We start from the raw sequence: 25,480 nt of genomic DNA, 5'->3' as shown, positions 1-25,480 counted from the left end.
TTTTAGCATGTGAATCTTTGTATCCTGGGTTGAAACCAGTGATTGTTCTTCCTCATCTGAAGGCTTGTGGGAAGAAGAGTTACATCAGACGGTGTTGGTTCAGCCTCTATCTAAGTTCTTGGTGGCCAGTAAGTTCTTGGCAAAATGAGGTTCCCTCCCCTAGTGCTGACACATGGAAAGGCTCTTTCAAAGGTGATAAAGCAGGGCTGCTGGCTTTCTCACATTGTTTCCGGTTACCACTGTTTGCCAGAAGGATCTTCCTTACTCAGCATTGTAGCATTCCATGCAGCAGTGTGGAAGTCAGATTTTCTTGGTTTGCTCATGTGGATAATCCCATCCAGATGCTAAACCCATGGTGTTGTTTCCCTTGGAAGTGGGAACAGAATCTCGGTCCTTCTGTCTTGGCAGTGTGACAACAGCAGAGTCAAGTGTAAGAAGTCTTTCAGTCCCCATAAATCAAGATAAATAGCCACCTAGAACAGTTAAGAGGCAGAAAAAAAGCCCGTGATATTTTCATCTTTGCTGCTTAGTAGTTTGTTTGTCTGTTTCTGGGCTGGAGAGGGTGCCAGGTTGTAGAGGCTTCATAGATGATGTACCAAAAGGTAACTGGGATGCTGGGGACCACATATGGGGTTCTAGCCCCTGCACAGAATGGCAGTAAACTGGTGGACATTTGTTGGAACCGTGATAGCACTAGAAAATACCTAAGTGGTTTGTAAAAAATGCCCCAGCTTCAGAACTTTTGACTTTGGCTCTTACGTCTGGATTTCAGACTTTTGAAAGGCATGGCTTAACTAACACTGGCCAAAAAGATTTATGTTTTTTTTTTTGTTTGTTTAGGAATATATTTATTTATTAGAATTCTTTTGTGTGTATGATGAATGTTGGGGCACATGTGCCAGTCAGAGATGAACTGATGGGGTCAGTTCTTTTTTCCATCATCTCTACACGGGCACTATGGATTGAACTCAGGAAATCACGCTTGCCTGGCAAGTTTCTTTTCCTACTGAGCCATCTTGCCAGTGCCAAAGAGACATCTTGATTGAATAAGTAACAGCTGCTGGGACAGACATACACGGTTAATGTGGATGCTTGAAACTTCCTATCATTTGGCTGCTTGTATTTTGATCCTAATGGGGTGCACATGCGTTACCCTAGAAGCAGATGAGTTCATGTTAAACATGGCAGAACCTTTCCTATTGTGGGATGCTGGGCTTTGCTACCTTACGAGGACATGGATTGGTAAGAAACATGCTGTGCTCTGCTAAGGATGCTTTCAGTGACAGCCAGCAGCATCACAAATCCAGGGTCAGAGTCATCCTTCTCCCATGGACCAGACAAATCTTTATAATGTTGGGTAGAAGCAAAGTCACAGTCAAAAGGCAATTATAAATGAAAACATATTCAATTGTATTTATACTGATCTTAAAATATTTTACATTTTTTTGTTTTTATTTCATGTGTGTGTGTTATGTTGTATGTGGTTGAGGATATGCATGCACATCACATACATGCAGGTTCCATGGAGGCCAGAAGACAACATCGAATCCTGTGGAACTGGAGTTACAGTAGTTATGAGCACTCCAATATGGATGCTGGGAACTAAGCCTGGGTGCTCTGCAAAAGTAGCGTATACTCTTTCCCACTGAACAATCTTTCTAGCCCTCTATTTGTGGCCAATGTCAAAGCAAGTTCTCGACCTAGTTCCCTGTTCAGATTTACATGTGATATTTCTAACTTGGTGGACAAACTTTTCAATTTTAATTGAAAATCCTCATTCAGTTTATTCTTAATAATTGGAAGGTAGCATACATGTACAGGCTATTACCCAGAAGTCAGGATCTATATGTTGTGCCAACTAGTATAGTGTGATACGGGTTTGGAGGGTTCCCAGACAGTTGGCGTGTTAGAAGTGTGGTATCCGGTGTGAGTGTTGGGAGGTGGTAGAACCTGTAAGAATAGGGTTTACTTGAGGAAATCAGGCCATTGAGTATGCTGGTCTCTCGGAATGAATTTGTGTGAAAATAAGTTTTATGAAAAAAAAAAAAAAGCAGTCATGATCCTTGATTTTGTGACTTCATATCTCATCACATGTTTTCTCCATCTGCTCTTGTCATTGCTATGCCAAGTGTCTCACCAAGGCCACCCACTGGGGCCAGACGATTGTAGCTACCTGATATTCTGCTTTTCTAAGCTGAGAGCTAAGGAAAAATCTCTTTTTAAAATACATTACCCAACCTTGGGTATTTGTTATAGTAGTAGAAACTAGACTTGGACTGTCATCAAATATTCCTCAGCTTCAATGTTCTCATCTGAAAAGTCGATATGCCTCTTATATGGTCTGTTAATGGGAACAAATGACGTAATGTATGTAGAAATGCTTTTACGTTCTTCAGAAATAGAATTCTAGAATTATCATATGGGGGAAAAAGCATATGGACTAAACAAAACAGTATACATGCTGCTTTCTTAAGTCTTCCAAGCACTGCTAGGGTCACAAGTGTGTCACCATGCTAAGCCTTTTCACGTGTATGCTTGGGAAATCAAGTATGGTTTCTTATACTCACGTTATGCTTGTGCACTGTGACTGACTGACCAAACCCTGTGAGTCTCTAGCTCTGAAACTTTCTTTTGCTTGTGTTTTTCTCTTTTCTGTTTCTGCTGTGTTTTTGAGTATGCATATTAAACTTCTGTCTATCAGCCTTGTTTTCTAGAACATTTTGCAGATACAGAGATTTGCATCATATTATCTAGAAAATGTTATTTTAAATTACATTTTCAGGAGAGATGAACATTTATAAACAGGTATTTTCCCCCTCCCCCATTTTAGGCTTAAAGAACCGAAAAAGTTTATTGTGTTTATTTTACTGTGTATGTGGAAATGAGGTCGTGTATGCAGGGATAGTTTTTGAGCACTAATGTTCTTTAGAGATAGAATTCTCACTGTGTTTTCTGCAGTTCTCTTAGTATCTTTCCATTGTATTGCTCATCATCTCACTGTGTGTTAGTTTTAGGAAGGTGACTTGAAGCAGTTGCCTTTGTGGGGCATTGCTGTGTGATGTCCACTTGCTTGTCATGTAAAAAAAACTTTTAAGGTGGGTCATAGAGATGGCCCCTGAATGCGTTTGCTGCCCAAACTTGATAACTCCTGTAGGAGAGAACCCCTCCTCCAGAAGTTCTCCTCTGACCTTGCCGTGCACTCTGTGCCATGCAGGGTCATGCTCCTGCACTTGTACGTACATACATACATACATACACACATACATACACACACACACACACACACACACACACACACACACCCCACAGACACATACACACACCACACACACACACACCACAACACAGACACACACACATCGAGACACACACATGCACACATACACTAATGATGATGATGATAAAATGTTTAAAAATATAAAAATTCATTAGCCTATCATACATGACAAATGTGTGTGCTGAGAATTGGATAAACATGAGAAAATGTCCCTCTCCTTTCTTTTTATGATGTATTTTGCTCTCTTGATTTGTGAGACACAGCATTTGTGATTGTGTTTTTGGCTTAGAGTGTGTTGTAGGAAGGAAAAGGCAAAATCATAACGTTGAAATTGAACATGGCTCTCAATCACTGTGTCCTTAGCTGGTTCCTTTGATGCCTTTGAGTTCTCTATAAAATGTTACGGGAGGGAGGAAAGATCAGCACAGGGACTCAGTGACATTTGAGGGTAAGTTCTGGAGCTGTTGTAAGAGTTATTGCTGCTTGGGACTGTTTGGCCTGGCTCCTTGTCAAAGCCATTAACTTCAAAATAACAGAGCCTTTAAGAGAATGTATGCTTTTAGAAAACTCCTCATTAATTCAATTTATAGAAGGGAGGAGAGTTTAAGCAGCAGAGAATGGAAAGCATGTGGCTTTATCAGGGCTTGGAGTTCAGTTGTGTATGTGTGTATGAGAGAGAGCGAGGTGGGGGGAGGGAAGGAGAGAGAGAGAGAGAGAGAGAGAGAGAGAGAGAGAGAGAGAGAGAGAGAGAGAGAGGAGAGAGGAGAGAGGAGAGAAGAGAGAAGAGAGAAGAGAGGAGAGGGGCCCTTGGAAGACTGACTAATATGGAGGATTATGTGAAGAATTCTAACATTTCCAGCTCTGTGTCTCTGGGATGGACTTGCCGTCCTTAGCAGTGGTTTTAGAGCTTGACCTCTGACATGGATCCTGGCCGGGAAATCTTCACCATTAATTAATCTTTGGCTTGCTTTGATTCTCTTCCAGCCCTGCGGTTGAGCAGCTTTGTGTACACAGTTCTTTTCCCACAGTCAGGACAGTGCCCCTTTGCAGTGTTGCTCCTTACCTGATGCCTGAGAGTAGTCTCTCACAGGAAGTGGCCTTACTCTGCACATGCCTCTCTCAGCTCCCCCACAGCTAAGAGCATGTTTAAGGGAGCAGAAAGAACACAGGTGTATTGCTTAATGAGGAATGGGAAAAGATGGTGGCATTTTTAGCCAATGGAACCATGAGAATATACCAGCACCGGCCATTTAGGCCGTTACACCCCCTTTGCCATCTTTACTGAAAGCATCAAGAGTAGGATAAAATATATGGAGACAGAATTTATTAAATACACAAACATGCTTATTGAGCCTCCAGTTATGTGCTGTTGTGCTAGCTTCCAAAACAGGGGAGAGCTGGGCAGTGCTGGTCACTGCGAGCCAATGTTGTATGCAGGGCATCAGTAGCAAAACAAGGTGAGTGCTGTGTTGTTTCTGTGGCCCTCAAGGGAAAGTGTGTGCCTAGAGGAAGCAGCATTTTTTTCTTTTTTCTTTTTTTTTTTGAATTACAGAGAAAATCCATGTACAAGGCTTTAGAAAGAAAGTCAGTGTGTGGGAGGGAAAGTAGGTAGAGCACTGGGGAATGTCTTATTCACAGATGTATAGTAGTCCTTTGTTTCTTTGTTTGTATTTCTATAGAAGCGATTCATTTGTGCATTTAATATGTATTCATTTTACAACAAGTTTTTTTTTTTTCTTCCATGAGATTTTTTTTTTAAATAGTTTTATTTAATTTTTAAATTTATGTGCATCAGTGTGAGGGTGTCAGATCTTGGAGTTACAGACAGTTGTGAGCTGCCACATGGGTGCTGGGAATTGAACCTGGGACCTTTGGAAGAGCAGACAGTGCTCTTAACCACTGAGCCAACTCTCCAGCCCCTTCCATGAGATTTTTTTTTCCCTTTTTCAGTACTGAGGTTTAAGTGTAGGGCTCTAGGCAGGCACTCTATTACTGAGCTATGTCCCCAGCCTTCTCCATACTTAAAAAAAATTAACATGTATTTATTGCAAAATTTTAAAAAAGTATTAGGACATTTTATACATGTATATGATGTGCTTTGGTTGTATTCGCCCACCAACCCCCCCCCCTTTTTTTTTTGTTTCTTTCCTCCTCCTCCTTCTTCTTCTTTTCTCTCTCTCTCTCTCTCTGTTTTCTTTGGTTTTGGTTTTTCAAGACAAGGTTTCTCTATGTTATCTTGGCTGTCCTGGACTTGCTTTGTAGACCAGGCTGTCCTCAAACTCACATCAATCCGCCTGCCTCTGCCTCCCGAGTGCTGGGATTAAAGGGGTGCGCCACCATGCCTGGCCTTTTCTTTGTTTTCTGAGACAGGGTTTTTCTATGTACCTTTGGCTGTAGACCAGGCTAGCCTAGAACTCAGAGATCCACCTGCTTCTGTCTTCTGAGTTCTGAGGTTAAGGGCATGCACCACCACCACCTGGCATCCATTAGCCCATTTTATACTTCTTTCTGCTTGTTCCCTTCTTCCAAAATGGGAAGCTAATTAAAAAAAAAAAATATCAATCTAAGGTTCCATATGAGACATTCGCTCACGTGATGTTGCGTTTCTGAGTCTGGCTTATTGTGCTTAACATGGTGATCCTTAGTTCTATCTGTTCTTCTAAAAAAAAATCATGATTTTGTTTTTCTTTATGGCTAAATAGTGTAGAAATAAACATGGATGCACAGTGTACTTTTTGCCTAGTGCTGTAGTGGGTACAAGAAGTAAAATTAATAAACAAAGTAGATGTTGAGTAGATTTTTGTGATAGCTTAGAAGTGAGTGGAAGTGTCAAGGTGAGCTATTTTATCAGTAAATTAACTTTTAGGTATCCAGGCTGACCTGGAACTTACAAGGTAGACCAGGTTGGCCTCAGACTTTTAATCCTCCTGCTATAGCCACCATAGCTGGTTTAGAAAATACTCTAAAAGTGCTGGTTCTAGTTTTAGCTTGGGAACTACTAATCTTCTTCTGGAAGATTTAGGTATTTATATTGTAGGTCTCCAATTCCCTCAGTATATCTAGTGTATTGAATAGCATGTCTAGATACACTGCTGAGTGCTCATTGTATCACTTTATGACTGCCTGGTCTACTGGGACCTGTGGCTCAACTGTTGCTGCCCAGCGTCACAAGGAAAGATTAGACCACCTAATACTAGCCTAGGAAAAAAATACTGAAAAAAAAAAAAAAACCCAGAAGTAGCTTTCCTACTGAATTTTAATAAACTGCTTTTTCAGCATCATAAGATAGAAAAATCATGTCAATTATTGTAATTGGATGTCTGCCTGCCTTGAATAAATTAGGATTGTATGAGGCACAATACAAAATTTTTATTAAAGTGTGGGTATGTATATAAATATATACATACTGTATGTTATAAATACACACAAATAAGGTTCTATCTATCTATGGAATACATATATATATATATATATATATATATATATGCATATCTATATGTATGTAGGTGAAAAAAAATTTCTCTTTCTCTCTCCGTGTGTGTGTGTGTGTGTGTGTGTGTGTGTGTGTGTGTGTGTGTGTGTGTCTCCTTGGGATTTTTTTTTAGAACCCTATTTCTAAGCAATTTTACTCCCAAACTACCAAGGGCCTACTTTAGGTTTTGCTAAAGAAAAGTTGCCTTGGGAAATTCACATAAAAGGAAAGTGGTTATATGTCTTTGCTGCATAAGCTTAATTGGGTGCAGCGTGAGAAACTGTAGGCCTGGTGAAAGATAGTGGGCATCTTCTCTGCTGCTCATTCCAGTGCTGGGTCAGGGAGTGCATCTGAAGGTGACTAATGACATGGCTTATGGAATAGCAGAGGAGCCCGCAATGCTCTACAGCAGGTACCACTCTACAAAGCCAGGCAGTTTCTAGAAATGGCATTGATAAGGTCTATTGACATGAAGACCCAAATGAGCTGCTTCTTTGCTTGGATTTGCTGTCTTTTCCCCAAAGATTTCACATCTACCAGTCTTTACCAAGGGCTAGGTATCTTCAGTGAGAGTTTGCTGTTGTCTCATAGTTGTTTTTTCTATAGTGACTTCCTTCTCATTCATTCCGTGTGAACGTAGAGATCTTACGTAGACTTCAACACAAACAGATCATCTTTGTCCAGCCGTTTACCTCTATCTGCCAGACTCCACGGCTTCTTTCTCTGTGTCCTCTTTCTCTTCACTGTTAGGAGAAGTGAGGCTTTTCCTTATGTGAACTTTTTATTTCTTTCCTTTTTCTGATAATCCAGTAACAAACCTGGCAAGTTCTTTTTCAACATGCATTTTTTTTTTTTAGTCAACACCAAATGTCTTCAGTTCGAGGTCAACCTTTCCAGCTGGTACCATGGTTTTCACTGCTGGGGAGTTTTGCTTTTATGCTTGAAAAATCACAAAATTCTAGGCTCTAGGATTGACTTCATAGGGGAGGGGTGAACATTTGAAAGGTTTTTTTTTTCCCCCAGCGCCAGCTGTGGCTGATGTGTCAGCCTTTCCGTCACTCTATTCCCAACATTCAAGGGTTCATACCAAGACTGCTGAGTTTCACCACAAGCTGAAGTTTGGTATGCAAGAATTGAGCCCGAAGCAAACTTTTTCATTACAAAAGTAGTTTCTCTATAAAATCACTAATAAAGAAGCAAAGCTAGTGATTATCATTGAGCGGAATCAAGCTGCTTGGTTTACTTAATACTCCAGGGTTGCTGGACTGTAATAGAACCCAATCCAGGAGTTTGGGGTGGGGTGTGGAGAATGGATGTGAGTGACATTTAATTTTCAAGTGTGTCTGTTTAAACATGAGAAAATATTTTCTTCCTGAGTTTAGGATACTTTTTAAGGCTTGTCTGCCTGAATCACTTGTGGGTAAAGGGATATATTTGGGGCCCATGATAATAAACTTCATGGAAATTTGCAGATTTTAAAAAGCCCAACATCTCTCTCCTTCTACTTTCCAACAGGAGAAAATGACATGTGCCTGGAGGAAGTGTGGTAGCTGCGGGTTCTGCCTCACAGCGGGCTCGATCTTGACTTAACAGCACGATTTCATTCCCTTGCGAAGTTGTTCCTGAAGGAGAGCACTGGCAGGGAAGGCAGATGCCAAAGCTATTTTTCCCCTTGCTGTAAAGATGATGAGTTTCTGCGCATACTTCCCCATGCTCTGGCTCAGTCCTCCATCACCACTAGTAGGGAGCAAATGCAGGATTGTATTAGAGTTGAGCACGAAATTTATAGCCTGAAATAGAAACAGCATGATGCATGAATGGATGAATCCATGGCTCTGGCTTCTTAAGCACCCCATTTCTATGTCCCCCAAATTACTTAGTCCACGGGCAAATGGAAAGCAAGCTGCATTGTGAGGACAGTATCTGTCCCTCTTAGTCATTCTTTTCCATGTTTCCATTTTCTTCTTCCCTTTTCTTCTTCAACGCTCATTACTTTAATATTAATCATTACCACATCTTCTGTGTGTATTATCCCTTCTCCTTTCTTCTTGTATTAGTTATTTGTCTCATGGCTGTGACAAAAACTCCTGACAAACACAACTTGTCTCACAGTTTGAGAATAAAGTCCACATGGAGGGAAAGGTGGCAGGGACATGAGGTAGCTGTCACATGAACACAGAGTGATAAATACTGGGGCTCAGCTCTCCATCTTTCCTCCAGGCAGAATCTGAGCCCATGGAGTACTGCAGTCCAACTTAAGGTTGAGTCTTCCTTGCTGAGTTAAACTTGTCATGAGTTGCTTACACAGACACACCCAGAAGTGTGTTTCCATTGTGATCATAAATCTAATCAAGTTGGAAGTGAAGCTTAATTTCATCCTAACATAGGTCCAAATAACACAGGCTCTGTAACTCCTCATAGAGAATCTACCAAGTAGCAAGTGACTACCGTATTTTCTGACATATAAGATGACCCCCAGCTTTTCCAGTTAAAATATAAAGTTTGGAATATACTTGCTGTATAAGACGACCCCCTCTTTCAATGCACACCCTGTGCAGCAGACTCGGGCATGTGTCTATTTGCAGGCAGGGTGAGGACAGTGAAACACTTCATTAAATGCTGGCAGACAGCCAGGGCCAGCCTACATGGCCCCTTTAAGGCACGTGCCACACTCAACCTGAAGATGCATAGCCCTCCAATTCAAATGGGCGGGTTCTGGTGGAGAACCAATTCACCCTCATGTTCTCCTCCTCGAGGTACAGGAAGATGTGTGTAGCTTGCTTCTCCCTTCTTCATACTCCCTGCACAGAGCAGGAATCGGCCTCAGCACCGCCCCCCCACTACTATATGCGCCAGATATATGAAGCAAGGGGAAGCAAGCGTAGGTAAATACCTAGTGTATAAGATGACTCCTGATTTTGGCATGGATTTTGTGGGGTTAAAAAGTCATCTTATGTGCTGGAAAATACTGTAGCTCAGTTTTAGCACTTATACATTACACTATCTGAGTTGGAAAGACTCAAATTTGTGGGTACTGATTTGACACATACATGTTGGATTGTTAACCTGAAAATCTAAGACTTGAAATACCACAAAGTCTAAACAGGTTCAGCACCACTATGAAGCCAATAGTGGAAAATTCCATGCCATGAATCTTTGTTTCATGTACAAAATTATTAAATATGTTTGCATAAAATGGTCTATAGGGTGCACATATAAAATGTCTGTGAAAAATAAATTTGTTTAGTGTTTGCGTGTTGGTCCTCTCCCTAAGATGTGACTGTGTATATTTAGATATTCCAAAATTAGGAAGACTTCTGGTTCTTGTCCCTTTGGATAAGGAATGCCAACTCATGCTATTTAGATATTGATATAAACATAGACATATGCCTTTTGTGTGTTTACAATCTGGCTGAAGGTATGTCAGCAATGCACTAATCACATACCAAGTTGCCTTGTTCAGGCCACAACATTTCTAAGAATTCCTGGATTATAAAAATGTAGGTCTCCTTCTGATTCCAGTCCATGGGGTCTAGCTAGCTGGAAGATACTCTCTGTGTTCTAACCACCCATTTCCTTCAGCATGGTTGTTCAAGGCATACTGCTCAGGCCTGTGAGAACATGTCATTGATTGGCCTCAATCTGTTTTTTAGTCTGGGTTTCCCCTTAGTATTCAAAATGCAGTCCTGACTTTAAGAAGAGGGTCAAGGGCTGGAGAGATGGCTTAGAGGTTAAGAGTGCTGCCTGCCGGGTCTGGGCCCTGGGGTCCTCCTCAAACTATGGCACCAGCCAAGTAAAATATAGGCAGTAAACTTTGAACCCCTACCCAGACTAGCTGATGGACAGGACATTCTCCACCGTTAAGTGGAGAAGGAGATCTGACTTTCACACAAACTCTGGTGCCCCATATTTGACCATGTCCCTTGGATGGGGACGCCTGGTGGCACTCAGAGGAAGGATAATAGGTCACCAAGAAGAGACTCGATACCCTATGAGCATATACAGGGGGAGGAGGTCCCCCTCAGTCACAGACATAGGGGAGGGGAATAGGGGGGAAAGCAGGAAGGAGGGAGGAATGGGAGGATACAAGGGACGGGCTAACAACTGAGATGTAATATGAATAAATTAATAATAAAAAAAGGAAAAAAAAAAGAAAGAAACAATTAAAAAATAAAAGAGTGTTGCCTGCTCTTCCAAAGGTTCTGAGTTCAATTCCCACAACCACATGGTGGCTTACAACTGCCTATAATGTGATCTGATGCCCTCTTCTGTCCTGCAGGTGTACATAGAGATAGAACACTGTATACATAATAATGAATAAATAAATTTTTTTTGAAGAAGAAGAGTGTCAATATATTCAGGGTATGTGTTAGTATTCCATGGCTGCGATAAAATACTTGAAATAGGTTAGAAGGAGGAAAAACTGATTTTGGCTGATAGTTGCACTCTGTAGTCACTGGCTGCATTGCTTTGGACCCATAGCAAGCCAAACATCATGGTGGGAGTGTTTTTACTTACTTATTTGTTTATTTGTTTTGTGCATGTGTAGGCATTCAAATGTGTATGAGTTGATTTTGTCCTTCTACCAACAGAACCCTGTTGATTGAACTCAGGTCATCATGCTTGGCAGCCAGCACCGTGCCTACTGAGTCATCTTACTGGCTCCATGTTTGCAATGTTTTCCTAAGCATAATGAGATATTTTAGGGATGGACTCAAGTTTGAAAACTAAATTTGCTTCCTCTCCAATATGGGCCTTAGGTCATATAACCAAAAATATTTTAAGTAACATTTTCAATAATTTTGTGCATGAAGCAGTTATGGTATGGGATTTTGCAGTTGTGGTTTCATGTTGGTAATCATGGCAGCTAGGAAAAAGAGAGGGGCATGGAGGGGGGAAGGAAAGGAGAAGCAGAAGAAGGACAAGAAAAGAAAGAAGGCATGGCCAAGGACACTCTGAGCACCCCACGCCCCCAGTGGTCTACAGCAGCATCTTTCCCTGAGTAACATTCCCTGAATGTACTAGGAGCAGCAGCATCCAGTCGTTGAGTTTTCAGCACACACAAGCTGTGTGAGACATTACAGTCCACACCATGACCAAGGGTAGCAAAGCATTGCTGATAGGATGCGAGCTCCTTTCATTGCAGCTGTGAGCTTGCCTTTGCGTTTTCATACTATTAGGATAGGCAAGTGATTGGAAGAACTGTATTTCATACATTCAGCTGCTCATTCTCTTTTTCTCTTTCTTTTCCTTCCTCTCTTCTCCCCCCTCCCTCCTCTTCCTTTCTTTCATTCCTGGTTTTGTTTTTGTTTGTTTGTTTGAGAAAAGGTTTCTCTTTGTCGCCTTGGATGTCCTGGCACTCAGACTCGGAGATCTGCCTGCCTCTGCCTCCTGAGTGCTGGGATTAAAGGCGTATGCCACCACTGCCAGCTTCAGCCGCTCATTTCCTATGGGGCAGTTTGTAAGCTGGGGAGATATGCGCTACTTCCCCTCCTCCCTCACAAAACAGTAGATAATTTTAAGCATTGACACATATAGAGCAGTTAAGTGAATGAACACTATGGCTGGCCTCCCAGATTCTTGAAGGGGATGACTGTCAAGATTACATGCTTGGGGTAAGAATGGTTTTCAGCACATTTTTATCTGTCTGTCTGTCTATCTATCATCAATCATCTATTTTTCATTCATTAGATCACTTATCCTGTAGCTCAGGCTGATCTTGAAACTCCCTGTTTAGCCAAAAATAACTTTGAATTTCTTGTATGTAGGTGTACACATGTATATGTTCCTGTCTGAGTGTGGTTCCCTTGCGTGTCACAGCATGTATGTAGATGTCAGAGGAGACTCTGGCTGCTGATTCTTTTTCCACCTTGTTTGTTTGGGCCAGGATCCTTTTGCTGCTGTTAGCTGCTTTGTATGCTGGGTTGCCTGGTCCATGACCTTTGAGGCATTCTCATGTCTGCACTTCCACTCTTGTCTTATGGGCACCTAGATTAGAGGTGCATGCTGTAGCTCTCAGCTGTACTTGGATTCTGGGGACTTGAACTTGGATCTTCATACTTGCACAACAAGCACTTTTCCCACTGAACCATTTGCTCAGTCTAGACTTTGAACTTCTGATGCCCTTCTTCTTCTTCTGGAGTGACAGGATGGCAGGTACACAGCTGCCGAAGATCTGGGCTTTGGGCATGCTAGGCAGGTACTCTACCTAATTGAGCTGCAGCTCTTTTCCTCCATCCTCCTCCTCTGCCTCCTCCTCCTCTTCCACCCCCCTCCTCCCCCTCCTCCTCCTCCTCTTCTTCTTCTTCTACTATACAATTCATATTCTATCTTTCTAAATTAGCTAGTTTATGTAGGGTTAGGTAAATGTGAACTGAAGAGCCTAGAAAACAGAGAAACAAAGATTTATGTCATTGAACTTTGGAACCTAAAGGTACATTTCAGGAGATTCCCAGCACTAGATCTGGAAAAAAAAAAAGGAAACCAAAAGGACTCATATTGACAACTTACCTTTATCATTGCACACCTAGTCTTTTTTTGTACTCAATTTTACCATTTTATTAAGCCATGATTGACTTATAAAAGTTGTACTTAAGTATACTGTATCTACTTGTATATGGTATGATGAATCCATTGACTGTTGTCTACTGCCATGCACCCTAAAGACACATGATCTTAGCATGAAGCTAAGCATGAATGTATCTGTGTTGTTCTTGAATTGGTGCCAATGAGTGAAGGCAACCTTATCCATCACTTCTAAAGTTACTTCTGAAATGTCTTTTGCTTTTTGTCTTAAAAAAAGAACTGTTTCTTTTGTCGTGCAGGTATTTATCTCTACCTTTTTGAAACACTAGAATATTAACTGCAGGCCCTAGTTTTCCAGATTTTATTCCCTACAGTATTAACTAAAGACTCCTCTTTGTTTGTTTGTTTTGTTTTAGCATCTCTGCATCCCATAGAAGGAGACAGATCGTGCATCCTTTGTCTGGCCTCTTTGCATCTCCTCCCAGCACTATTCTGGTACTCAGGTTCTGCTGTCTGATTCTGTGGGTTTGGTTGTTTCTAAGTCCTCATAAAAATGGGATCATGTAGCATGTTTCCTGTGCCTGGTTCATCCACTTAGTGTAGCATGATCGAGTTCATCTACATTGTTGCAAACCACAGGATCTTCTTTTTCAAGGATGAATAACATTCTATTCACTCCCTTGTTTTTCCCTATCTGTGTGTGAAAAGCATGGCTCATTAAGTTGATTTAACCACACCCTCCTCTAATCTTTACTGCATTGATAACCTGCTGATAAGGATTGTTGACTGGGAATGCCACAGAGAAAATATGACTAGGAATCTGCTACTCCCATTAGGAGACCTTGTTTACCTGAAAATCAAATCAAATTGCAGGACAGGAAAAGCGTTTAGATTAAATGTTTATAACAATGACACAGGTCATTATAAACAGAAAAGATAGCTTTAGTGTGGAGTGTATTGTTTCAGAGTAAGAAGTCGACTGAAGTTCTGTGTCTTTTTCCTTTGAAATGATAGGGTACTTCCTCTGCTCTGTGACTCACTTCCTGTTTGGGGGGACAGGATGCTGGATGCTGGGTGAAGCTCATTCTCTTTGCAAATGGATCCAGTCCCATTGTTTGTCTGAGGGACAATGATAGAGTGGCCTCTTGGCAAACTAGGGGAAGTGGCTCAGAAATAGAAGGTGATGGGGTAGTTGTATCCCCCTCCCCAATTCTGTAACATTGGTTTTTCTCTATCCTTACAGTTAAATCTATAGCTTAACTTTCCTAGGAGTTATGACGGTCATGTGATCTGCTGCCTGCGGAAAATAAATAAATAGATAAATAGATAAATAAATAAATAAAAGTCAAATTTAAGTGTGTATCTCTAATATTCTCACCCTCCCAACACAATTGCATAGCTGAGTATCCAAAGGAATGTCTTTTACATTAAACTTTTTTTTTTTTAAGTTTTAACTATTTTTCTTGTATTCATCAAATGAATAACAAAGATAGCATACATATTTGACTAATCCATGTATTTGTCTCAAACTGAATTAGTTTTCTAATGGTGGTGGCTACAAGAAATTCCTCAATTTGGGGCTGGGATGGGAACACTGAGGGAGGCCTATAGTTGTAGCTAATGATGGTGGTCTCATGTTTTGAGAAGTCCCTTTATGGTCACATAAATGTCCTCCAAATCAATCAGTCAATCAATCAATCAATCAATCAATTAATTTATCATGAGTTTCAGAATAGTGTTTATGCATTTCTCACACAGATCACATAGCAAGAAAATGAAGCAGGAAGCTGGCCATAGTGCTGTATCCTTATAATCATAGCACTTGGGAAGCAGTAGCAGGAAAGTTAGGAGTTCAGCATCATCCTCCCAAACAGAGCAACTTCAAGGCTAGCCTGGGCTACATGAGACCCCGTCTTAAAAAAAAAAGAAAAGGGCTGGAGGAATGGCACAGAGATTAAGAACACTTGGTACTCTTGGAGAGGATCTGAGTTTGATTCCCAGAATTTACATGGTGGTTCACAACTAGCTCAGGCATTCTAGTAATGCCTTCTTCTGATCTCCATGGGGAACAGGCATGAGTGTGCCCACTAATATGCACAGCCCACTCATACACATAAACAAATAAAGAATAAGAGCACAAATGATGAGAGAGAGAGAGAGAGAGAGAAGGAAAACAGCGAAAAGATAAAGGTTACATGAGACTAAAAAAAAAAAAGTAGAAAATCACTATATACTTATATACCAACTGCACAGTAGGACCAAGGCATAATAGAGGCAGCAAAGCAAGCACATCCCTGAGCACATAAACACAGACAGTGGCATGTGTCAGTGCTTTATAAGTCATGCGAGCCCTGGGGTACCTGTGCCTAGTCAATCACTAGGCAGGGATTCTAGCAGCGTTTTTGATTTTGATGTGGTAAGCCCATGGTGTCTGGAATCAGAATTGGCATACAACATACTCTCTTTGGTAGACTAGGGCAAGGATGAGGATATGCGTGTGGGATCTGGAGAAAGGGGGTGCTAATGAGAAAAGCAGATCTTTTTGACTTAGGGTCCTCCACTTATCCATATCACACTTGGCCAAATCTGGTCACCCCTCCCTTGCGTGTACTGGATGTCACTGGATGCCTACAGCCCTTATACCCTGGGCTACGGCTAATTCTGTCACCATGATTAGCTGTGTGTGAATAACTTATCTATGACAATTAAAAAAAAAAAAAAAATGAAATCCATGGTTGGCTTTCTTCCCTTGCCAGCCAGCCTTTGTCTGCAGTTCTTAGTTGGCTTGTGCTGAGGGAATATAAAATTCAAAATTATTCTAAACTCAACTTAATTAGGGAGGGAAATGTGTAGCCAACTTACCACCCCCGTATAACGCAACTAAAACCAAATGTAAATGATTTTTGGATGATCCAAATTAGTTTCCCCTTCTGCCAGCTAGCACGGAGCGCTGAGATTAGCCGAGTAATAACAAGGCCTTCTAATAGGTAGCTTTTGGAAAAGGTTCCGTTTGCATTGGGAAAGCGTATTGGGAAGATTGGCTTTTCCAAGCTCTTGTCTACATATTTATTTTTGGATTTATGATTTCAGCATACTGCATTTTAATTTGTTCCTTTTTGTTGAGTGTGCAGTTGATTTTCATGTCTGGCTTTTTATTTTGTCTTTGATGTGAATTTTTATAACTTTCAAAATGACAGCCCCCATTGCTTGCAGCACGTGGGTCAGGAAGAGCCTGTCCCCCACTGTGCCTTGTTAAAATGAATTGTCTTAAGAGGCACAACAATAATCGCCCTCCCCCACTTTTGTCCCTGATGACCCAAGGATTTAGAGGTCACTGGTCAGAGTCTTTTCTTCTTTACACCCAAGCATCTCTTTGTTGTATGGTGAACCTTTAGGTTTGTATGGGGTTGCAGCATGCATGGCTTGTGTAGAAACTCTGAAATGTGGCAGGGGGCTCTTACCCTCTGGTTTGCCAGAGTGGATATGAGAGAAATTAGATTTTCTTAATGAATTATTTAGAACTCACAAACAGTGAAGAGCCTTCTTCTACTCCTGCTTTGAATCTACTTATCAGTTTTTACCTTTGAAACAGATTAATTATGAAAAGAGCCAGGCTACAGTCATTTCATTTGGATGCTTCTGGCATCAAGGTAGGTGTGGAGTAGACTGGTCAGTGGCAGAGTACTGGGAGCTTGGAGTAGTTAAATTTGCTCTTAGTAGATTATTAGCTTTTTCTCCTTATGCATCATTCAGGCTGTGGGAAGAGAACACCACCTCAAGCTCCATCAGCCCTGGCGGTGGGCCAGCAGACCAAATCCTGCCACCTGTGCTGTGTGGCCAAGTGTCTTTATTACTTGTCATAATTCTAACTTTTGAGCTTGATCTGAAACTCTGATATGACCTCAGCTGTTTGGGGATGCGGACAAACACCCTGGGGTTCAGGGGAATATGAGCGAAGGATGGAAAGTGACTTTGAGCAAGAGTTTTCGTGGATGCTACGCTTAAACCCCTTTTCTCATGCGGTCTGGGGATCTGAAATGCATTCTCCACTTCTGTTGACATCGATTGTTACTTTGAATAGACATGCTCTTGCCACCCCCATCCCCCACCCAGTGGGCTCCAGTTTAGGGGTTAGCCACCATCAGGCATCTGAAGGTTGTGTTGGATTGCCCTGCTCCCTGGGTTCACAGATAAACCCTGGTCTTCACAGATCTGGTGGAATGATAGGTTGAGCTACTTACTATGCTGTCAGTCTGGACCTGACTTGGGATTAACTAGGACAGGGTTAACTTTTCTTCTAACCTACTTCAGAGGTTAGGAAATGTAGTGGGAACCAGATAATAATTTAAAATCCAGTGGTCAGTACCATCCATGTCTTATGTAAGGTGTCTCCAGGCTCTTCTTTTGTGCGTAGCTCCCTCCCTTTCTTCAGTGCTTAGAGCTTTGCCAATGAAACTTAGGCTGTTGGTGAAGAACTGTGCAGATGCTCTGAAGGGCATTGGAAGCCTTGCAGACAGCAGTAGGTGAGACAGGGCCTAGCCATTCTCCCGGAATGGCTCCCAGCCCTGTACTTACTTAGTGCTCAGCATTGTCAGAAAACAGTCTGTGAGGAGGAGGAAGAGCCTCTCTGAGCCTCCCTTCTCCATCCCCTTAAAAAAAAAAAAAACTTTTCAATTTGGCTGCTGAATGAAAGCATGCACTTTATTTAGAAGTGAGTAGGGAGGGGAACACAGCTCTGGGTTGACACCCTTCTGGTGCTTATCCATAAATATGAAATGGTGTTAGAACACCAGACACTAGAGAGCTTTCTGATTGGCTGCTGGTGATGTCATCTTGTCATTAATGCTGGGCTCAGAAAATAAACTGATCTGCCTGTTCCCCCTCTCCACACCCCCCCCCCTTTAAAAAAAAACTGAAATGTATGAAATCCATTTTGTCATCTAAAAGGAGGCACTTCAGTTAGGACATTTTGAAAGAATTATTATATTTCTCATGTGCTCTGTCATTTTGGCCTTCACTTGCGCACTGCTGTAATCACCCACAGGCATTCAGTCTGTCTCGTCTTGTTGCTTAAGAGGAAGGCAGAAGCTCTGTAACACCTGGGCACCACAGTTGACATTTGCAGACACTAAGTGCTAATTCGGAGGGTAGGAATTCCTTCCTGTCAGCCTTGCCAGGCCTGAGTGTGCCGAGAGCCAACGTGGGCACTTTCAGGATTTAAAACAAGGGATGGATAATGGAAGGTGTCTTTAAAAAAAATATGTGTGTGTGTGTGTGTGTGTGTGTGTGTGTGTGTGTGTGTGTGTGTGAGGGTATGTGTGTGTGTGTGTGATATGCACATATGCATATTAGTGTGTACGTGTGTGGGCCAAATGTAGACATGGGTGTCTTTATCAATCTTCATTTTATTTATTTATGTATTTATGTATGTATGTATGTATGTATGTATGTATGTATGTATGTATGTATGTATGTATTTATTTATTTATTTTATAGTCTCTCACTAAACCTGAAACACTATGATTTGGCTAAGCTTCCTCATCACCAAATGACAGGTTTCTTATTGTTTCTCCTTCCCCAGCAATGGGATTACAGCAGTAGCATACTTCTGTGCTTGGTATTGTATATAGGTGCCCGGCAATCCAAAATCAGGTCTTCATGTGGACACATCAAGCACTTTACCGACTGAGCCATCTCCCTCGCCCTTTGACATTAATTTCTTAAATCCTAATTTTCTTTCTCTAACTCTGGTACCTGGGTGGTATCAGTCAGTCTGTCTTTGCACCTAGTGAGTGCTGATCCTGGTATATTAACTCACAAGTACATGTCTGAGTAGGAGGAACACACTTGTGTCATGTCCCGTGGAGTATGGAAAAACCCCAATAGTATTCTGGTTACTTGCGAGTGATGGTGTCAGGGGGGAAGCTACTGGCATTTCTCTGAATGCTGAACTGAGTTCAGATGTCTGAAGGTTTGGGATAGTCCTTCATCCCTACTGGTTCCACCTTTATATTTATAACTGTTTCCATGAACCACTAGGAAGACTTGTGTATAGCTACAGTTCTTTCGGTTGAATACAGAACTGTCTTTTAGTTATAGAATTTGCTTGAATAGATGGACTTGGCTTTTCTGTCATATTTCACTTTGCTTGTGAGTGACCATAATAATGCACTTCTCTGTATGCCTAAGACTGTTGGGCTCAATCTCATAATATATAACCAAATGTCTTGTGAGCCCCCACCATCCTCGGGTGAGCCATGGCTTCAGTGAAATGTCTTCGGGAGTCTCTTCACTCGCTGATGAAATGGCTGTCCGGGGTTGTTTTCCACACCGTGCAGGCACATCACTTGAATTAGCAAAATGTCCCGCCAGCAGGTGCAGCCGATCTCAGCGATGCAGCCATGGCTCGTGTTCCAGGGAGCCGCTGGATTCCCTTTCAAGTTTCCCCTCGTTTTCACAAGGTTAGAAACCATAGATTTAGCAATCTCTGGGGTCAAAGGGAAAAGGGGGAGACAATGAGTTTCATTCATCCGTAGGCACTCTAATGAGTCATGGGGAGGGTCTCTTTTTCAGGTTAGAGCTCTGGCAGGCTGTAATTATCTGTGAGCTGAAACAAGAAGTGATAGCCACACACAAAAGCATTTCAGGAATAGGGGTTTGAAGATGAATCACCCAAATCGTTGTCCCGCTCGGCTGTTTTGCAAGGGGCTGTCTGGCTCTCTGTGCCTGGCTCCCACTTGATCATGTGACAGCTGTTTGTAGACTAAATGAAAGAAGCCATCATTCAGTGGCAGGAAACCTAATCCCAGGCAGGTGCAGTTTGAGTAAAGACTCTGGGCCTGAAGGTCAGAGCCTTTGCAAAGTCCCAAGCTTTTGCAGATGGTGGGTGTGGGTGGAGCAGGATTCAATTCCCACAGCCCCATCTGCAGTCTCCAGACTGTCCCTTCCCAAGGAGAGGGCTACCCTTTGTCCAGATATTGCTGAACTTTTGAACCTCAGTACACTACACAGCTCTTAGGAGGCTGTGTTCACGCCTCATCCTCAGATAAAGCAGTACCAAAGTCTAAGGAAACAGTAGCTGGACCCATTTTCCTTTTCCTCCAGTGATGTGAAGGAACTAATTAGAAATCAGAGTTTAGCAGCTTCCTCCCCATGTACTCGGGATCCCTTTTTTCCTAAAGGATGCTTATAGACACGAACAAAAGCCGGATGTTGCATTAGGGCCTTCTCATCAAGTGCTCCCTGTCGGATGGGGCTGGAGTTTACAGACCTCTTTTCCTCCTGCTCAGGCCAACAGGATCCCGATGGGTTTGAGAACCCCTCCCCCATTAAGTTGTACTTTTCAGTGTCTGAAACTGCTCCTCCAAAAGAAGAAAAGAAAATGAACCTGCCTTTTGCAGTTTTCTTTGGTTTCCATTGCTGAGGGCTGTTGAGAACTAACTCAGGTGCCAGGTGTACAGACACGTCACATTTAAAGCTTTGGATGTTTGGGAAACACCAATACTGCCTCCATTGGAGGCACCATTTGTGGGAGAAAAATATACATATAGCCAAATAGACATCCTTAATAGAAAAACATGGAGAGAAATGATAAGAATTGAGAATTGTCTCAGGCAGAACGCAATCTATTTAAAGGAAAAGTAGTGATTCAGGTGGGAGGGGGGAATGCAGACCATTTGCTAAGGAAGCTCCTGCTCTGAATAGATTCCTCACTTCTTGTGGCTAGGAGATCAAAACTTAGAAATCCATAATTATACCACATAGATTCTCCTTGGTCTATATTTAGTATATAATCTCTACACTTTGACTACATATAGCCTTGATCTCCACTTATGAGCTAAAAATGTGTGTTGCCTCCCACTGAGTCCTGAATCCGAATGGTATGTGATTATGTAGGCTTTAGGAACCTTGCTTTGAGGAAGGACATGGAGATCAAATCATTGGTGGGCAGTTCCCCCCATAAGCACCCTTGGAAAGATGTTCAGAATGTTCTAGTTGAGCAAATAAATGAGAATCAAGGAACGATGTCTAAGTATGGACTCATTTACCCCCTCAGGACTTCAGCAGGTCATAACAGAAAGTTCTAGATCCACACTAGAAGTAAATGCGGAATCCCATCAGTTGGAAAGCAAGAACAGGTGGGCTTTGCTGTCGGAACTAGAGCGGTTTGAGCCTGAATTGTAGTGTTTGAGTGCGAAATGCTTCCACAGGCATGTGTGCTTGGACTCTTGCTCGCATGGGCTGTCTGGCTCTGTTTGGGAAGGCAATAGAACCTTTAGGAAGTAGAACCTCACTGGAGGAAGGGGGTCACTGGAATTTGGCCTTGAGGTTTGATCATCTAAGTCTATGTCCTGTTCACTCTTTATGTGACTTCAGATGCAATGTGACCAGCTGCCTCCTTGAACTGTAGGCCAAAATAAACCTTTCTTGACTTAAGTTGCCTTTGGTTGCGTATTTTGCTATAGAAATGGGAATGCTAGTTGTTCCTTGTAAGCTACATTGTAAACTCTCAAAAATATAATTTATGAAAGCATCCGTCTGCTTTCCCTAACATCCTCTGTGTATAGCAAGGAAGGTATAGCACTGGCAGTGGACTGGAAATGCTGACGAGGACAAGGAGAGGGTTTCTGAGCTTTAGGAGGTGATTCAGGGTGGGCATGAACTAAGGAGGTGTCAGGGCTTTGCCAGCACAGAGCAGAGGACTCGTGTGGAAAAGTGAGGGTCAATCATTTATTGAGCACAGTGTGCTGTATCCTATGTTGTGACAGAAGTGTGCAAAATAAGATTCCCTCTGGGGCAGAAGAGAAATCTCTACCACTGCTCAGTATATGGGGGACGCAGCACAATTTCCCAAAGAACCCCAAAGAGGCCTGGGTAACATCTGGCTGTGAAGAGGCCTCCAAGGGGAGAGGATATCTAAATTGGTATAGAGGGGAGCTAGTGTTTTTTCAGGAGTAAAAAAAAAAAAAAAAAAAAAAAAAAGGAGTGTTAATCAGGATGATGAGAACCTGGAAAGACTGTAGGATGAGAAAACATCATAGCTCAGGTGAAGCAGGCAGACGTTCCTTTTGCCCAGGGCTGGGTTTCTCCCTAATGCATTTGCTGGCTAGGTCAAGACACCTAGAGTTCATGGTGTAGCCAACACTTTCCCCATCAAATGTTGACAATCATAAGGATGTTGTATCTTCTACTCGGATTTGAAAGAAGTTGGGAGGCAGTGACTCTAAGGCAGGAAGGACTGTGCTCAGAGGTAGGTGCTCAGTATCATTTCCTATGGAGAATAAGGCCTCTGAAGGTGGGTGACAACTGTCAGAAGTGACTCCAATCCTGTGAGAGAATCATAGGTACTGGTTACTAATGGGTCTTCGATTAATTAAAAGGTATTTACTACTTATTTCATTAACTAGAATAATCGGTGTCTCTGAGAACATTGGTATGCATTATTTTTGGCTTCTAATAACCAAAAATGGGGAATAAAAGCTAACAAAGAGCAATTTGTTAGCTCTTGCTTCATCTTTTCCCCCTGGCCACATACGCTCCCTATACTCCATAGCCATACATTGATCTTTCTCCTCAGACTCCAGCATCCTCTGAGAATACCAAAGCTGCCATGGCTATGGAAACTAAGCTGCTTGAAAACCAAGCGCTTTGACTCCTCATAGCTTTAGAAATGGAACCATAGGATATGAGAACAGATGAGTTTTAAACAATTGTGAACTTCACCTGTTCCCTAGTCAACACTGTTACAATGTCACAGACTTCTTGTTTTATCTTGTTTTTTTGGGATAGGGTTTCTCTGTGTATTCTTGGCTCTCCTGGACACGCTTTATGGACCAGGCTGGTCTCGAACTCACAGTGATCCACCTGCCTCTGCCTCCTGAGTGCCAGGATTAAAGGCATTCAGGCACCAACCCCCAGATTGACTTCTTAAGATGCAAAATGGCCAAACCCATAAGGCAGAGCTGCAGCTTCCCAGAGATCACTGCGCTTATTTTCACTGCTGGCTGGTTTGCATCTCTGCTGAATATTCATGAGGCATAAAAAGAATGCTTCCCCTCTCTTTGAAGGATGCCAAACCCAGGTGGGAAGTAATGGTCTTGATGAATTTTAGCAGTTGTCAGTTTAGAAATGTTCAGGGAGAACAAATGAAAGGGAAAGGATGACTTGCTTCTCTGCGATCATTTGGTGAGTCATCTGCAGACATTTCTTTCTTATTGTACCTTTGAAGGTAAGCACTGGAAGTGAAGAGTAGACAGCCTTCCAGCATGGAACAGTGTCTCTCTTTGGGTTCTCTATTGTTTGTTTGTTCGTTTTGATAACTCTATTGTGTAGCTTGCCTTTGTCTTTGATCACCCTTTCTTATGACACTGAATTTAGTCATGTTGTGACTTTTGCATTTCCCATAAGCTTATATTGGGTCATGGAAAATATTTTCTTTTTTTTTTTCTCCTACTAGTTTTGTGACACGCAAATAAACTTATGATTATCTACACCCAGAAAACTCACACATCATAATCTGCTCAGTCTTTCCCTCAGAGGTTTTTAGTTTTCCTCATCAATTTGTTGAGACTGTAGAATTTCATTGTAAATTAGAATATAATAAAATTCGTTAATTCCCAATGTTGGCCTAAATATGCTCTTCTCTCAGCAAGCCTTTCTCCAGAGCTGCAAATTAATAGCTAGGTAATATCGTCCTGGCGGAGCTGGTGGTTGGGTGTTAAAAATCCTCAGTGTAAACTGTGTGTAAGTGTCCTTAAGTACTTCAGAAGCCTCCATTTCCATAGGAGCACTTGATATGGTAATTATATACGATCCTCCTGTGTTCATTAAAATATGAGCCTAAGGGCTCCTTTGGCAGTTCGTTACCTTCTCATAGGTTGAAAGTAATAAAATTGGTTTGCTTAAAAAAAAAAAAAAGTCTGTAATTTGGTGCCTTCACTAATAATGCACAGAGCCCTCTCTTTATTCTTTTCCCTGCCTGGTATTGAGTGGTGGAATTTTTTATTTTTTTAAATGAGGGAGTGTTCAGCTGCACTGGGAAGAAATCTAGGTTATTTTGGAAGGCGCCATTGTATTTGTACTTTTCATATGTATGGTTACACTCATCTTCTCTGCTCCTGTAGTTAGTTCACTTCTATTCATGTTTCCATGTTTGTATTTGTTTCTAAAATGAAAATTCCCACCATCTTGGTGAGATAGCTTTTCAAAAAGTTGTGGGGTAGGAATTGAGGGGGGTGGGGGTGGGAATGGGTATGTTGTTCCATTGATGAAGTGCTTGCGTGGCTTGTACAGTACCCTGGAATTAGTCCCTAGCACTACACAGATCAAGTGTCCTGGCACAGCCATGAAAGTCCAGCACGCAGGAGGTGGAATCAGGAAGATCAGAAGTTCACTGTCACCCTCAGTTCCAGTTCCAGTCCGGCCTTGGCTCTGTTAGATTCTTCCTCTAAAATAAATAAGCAATCCACTCTGGTTTACAGAGTTAGTTCTAGGACATCCGGGGATATACTGGGAAACACTGCCTTGAAAAACCAAAATAAGCAAACAAGTAAGTAAGTAAGTAAGTAAGTAAATGAATGAATGAGCTTAAAAACAAGTCAGTAAGGGAAAAACAACTTGAATTCTATTAAGTGATGAATGGATAAATGAATTATCATATACACACGTGGTGGAATATTATTCCATCTTAATAAAGGCAGAAACGTCTATTTCATATGCATGGTGTCCTGTGAAATGCACTGTACAAGAAGCACAAATACCACGTGATTCCCTTGTTAGGAAAAATCCAGAACAGGCAAATGAACAGTTATAAAACCAGGTTTGAGGTTGTCTTGGAGCTGGGGCGAGAGAATGTAGTCTTAATATGAATATGTTCAGATGTGCCACTTTATAAGACAAAGAATTCTCTCTTGCATGGTGGTGGCCATGACGAAGTCCTGTGAATGGCTTTCATACCACTGTGGTGATGTACTAAGAGAGATTATAATAGTAAACTTCATGGACATTTTCACATAGTCAAAATGAAGAAATTACAAAAGGATAATCTGGGAGTAGTGGTGCATGCCTTTAATCTCAGTACTCAGAGGCAGGAGTTCAAGGCCAACATGGTCTATATATAGAGTGAGTTCCAGGACAGCCAGGATTACACTGAAGAAACCCTATTTCAAACAACCAAAAAAGGAAAAGTAGAAGAAGGGGAGGAGGAG

At 41.8% G+C, this 25,480-nt stretch overlaps 1 long non-coding RNA gene across 1 annotated transcript in view; it reads left to right on the top strand.

Moving 5' to 3' along the window:
- The window catches only part of LOC127209779 (uncharacterized), a 182,594-nt gene extending 157,947 nt beyond the window's left edge, over positions 1-24,647 (top strand). The window contains exon 3 of the long non-coding RNA XR_007833247.1: positions 24,581-24,647. This is a non-coding gene — a long non-coding RNA (uncharacterized LOC127209779). The remainder of the gene's footprint in view (positions 1-24,580) is intronic.
- The last annotated feature ends 833 nt before the right edge of the window (positions 24,648-25,480 follow it).

Source organism: Acomys russatus, chromosome 3 (genome assembly GCF_903995435.1).
Source record: "Acomys russatus chromosome 3, mAcoRus1.1, whole genome shotgun sequence".
Lineage (NCBI taxonomy): Eukaryota > Metazoa > Chordata > Mammalia > Rodentia > Muridae > Acomys > Acomys russatus.
This window is presented reverse-complemented; position numbering and strand designations above follow the sequence as displayed.